The sequence below is a fragment of the Macrobrachium nipponense genome, chromosome 13 (genome assembly GCF_015104395.2).
Source record: "Macrobrachium nipponense isolate FS-2020 chromosome 13, ASM1510439v2, whole genome shotgun sequence".
NCBI classification, from domain to species: Eukaryota; Metazoa; Arthropoda; class Malacostraca; order Decapoda; family Palaemonidae; genus Macrobrachium; species Macrobrachium nipponense.
In genome coordinates, this window is record NC_087206.1 from 24123965 (window position 1) to 24126464 (window position 2500).

Below are 2500 nucleotides of genomic sequence, written 5' to 3' on the forward strand. Positions count from 1 at the left end.
CACAGTCCTCCAATTCATGTTATTATATTATTATTATTATTATTATTATTAATTATTATTATTATTATTATTATTATTATTATTATATTATTAGTATCATTATTATTATTAATGCTAAAAGTTTTCACAATGTTTTTATTAACTGTCCATTGAAACCCAAAACTATTATATAATTAAATTATTTATTATTATTTTGATAAAGGAGTCGGATGAGTCAGAAAAGAGTAAACGGATCCTTCTGCTTTTACGGCCATCTTCATCTGCATAAGCATTTTGCATCGTAAAATGCTAAGCATGACTCGTTTTTATTTACTGTTATCTCTCTGGCGTATTAAAAAAAACATGCGATTTTGAGATCTTGGAATGGTGGTCTTAAGGGCTAGATTTCTCCGCACTGGATATCAAGGAGATATCGCTGGCGAACTGAACATTTTCTTTTGTTCATAAAGGATTGTATGAGTGGCTGTAGTATGTTGTACTCGAGATAAATGTGATGTGCTCTCTCTCTCTCTCTCTCTCTCTCTCTCTCTCTCTCTCTCTCTCTCTACTCTTAAGCATATAAAAAAAAACCCTGATTATCAAATAAAGATATCTTGATTACACCCCTTATATTCAAACATATTTATCAAATATAAATTCTTGTCCTAAATCTATTCTGTCCTTCGATGACCTCAGACAATATTTCTAATGGGTAACTTCAATATAAAAATATAAGAAAATAAAATAAGGACGGAATATGTCTGTTCGATTTTTCATTATATTATGTATCATATTTTTCATTATATCGCCAAAGGCTCCATGCTTCCTTCGTCCTATTTTTGTCGAAATTTTTGTCGAAACCCTCAAGCCAGATATATTAGAACGATATTTCAAAAAGGAAAAAACTCGATGATTGGCATACCCATTAACTGACAGGTAAAAAAAGCAACCTTATTAAAAAGGAGCCAAGGGCCTGTCAAAAACAATTTCTTGATCTTTAGCTCCGCTAGACTGTGAACAATTCTTTCGGCTCTGGGCGAGTAAACAGTATTATAAAATGCCAGACGTTCTGAAAATACTCGAGATTATATTTTGAAACCTTGAATAAGATGAGAGGATTAATTAAAAGTCACCTGCTTTCCCAAAAAGCGAAAGGATATTGTATAGAAACTGTCACATGGAGACTGAGAAAATCACAAAATTAGAGGGGATCTTATTTCCAAAAAAATCAGCATTTATCTTAGCTTGGTTTTCAATGATAAAATTACCATGGTATTCATTGAATATTGAATAGCTAAGAATAAATTACAGTGATACGTAATTTATGCCTTCAATGAAATTTAATATCACATTTATTTCAATGAATATTCATTGAATATTAAATAGGCTAAGAATAAATTTCAGTCATACGTAATTTATATCTTTGAATGAAATTTTAATATCCCACATTTTTATTCCTAAGGTCAATCTGCCGTCCGCTTAACACAGCAGACCTTGTCCTATTATGATGCACAGTCAAATATCCTTATAAGACGCTGCTGTTATAAAGACCGGTTAAAGAGAAGTAAATACAGCCTTGAGTGAGGCATTCTTTTAGCTTATATAAACCTCTTGAATACCGGCATGTCCTCCCTGCTGTATTTATTAATAAAATACTCTCATTAATGCGTTCATTCACTTATTTAATTACATATCTCAATGAGCTACAATAATTATCATCGTTCTCTGCTTCAAGTAGAATCATTCGGGCAACGAAAAACGTTAAAAGTTAAAAGAACGGAGTTATTTTCCCTCCATGGAGACGGTGCAGTCGGAATTGCCAACCTACTTGATTCTAAAAAAAGGAATCCGCCGTCAATATTCTACTTTAAACATTATTTACCAAGGTGAAAATAGTAAATAATAAAAGTTTATTTATTATACTTTTAAATTGTCCTGATAATCGATGTACACTTCTAAATGATAACAAGAAATTCTAAATTTTATGTTGGTAATGTTTACATTTTCCTTGGACAAGTTGCAGTCAGAATTACCAACTTGCCAGTATTTAGACGAGGAAAGCCAAGCAAATACAACATTTTACTTATAACTGAAAAAGCTAACGTTAATAAATAATTGAAGTTTATCTTTTATGCTCTTATGTGACCACAGAATCATTTTATAATTCTCAGTGATATCAAATAAATGCTACTATTTTGATGGTAGTCCCGGACCTACGTGGCGCTACGTTGGGCGAAAGAATTTTTAGTTTGGGTGAAACTGATCGTCCACTGCGATCATAAAACTCATAAGTTCTTATTATCTTAAGTTAAAATATTACTCGTAAGCGAAGGTTATTCTAATGAAATGTTACTCTAGATATCCCAGTTGATTTGATGTTGTAGTTTACGAGATAAAAGGAATTAGAACAAATATCTGAGACCCTTACTCCCCTACCTATCAAAATGCTGCCGTTCATCCAATAGATGTCGTCAGCTCCTCTATTTTGAGCAAAAATACATGGAATTCCCTCTCTGGAAAA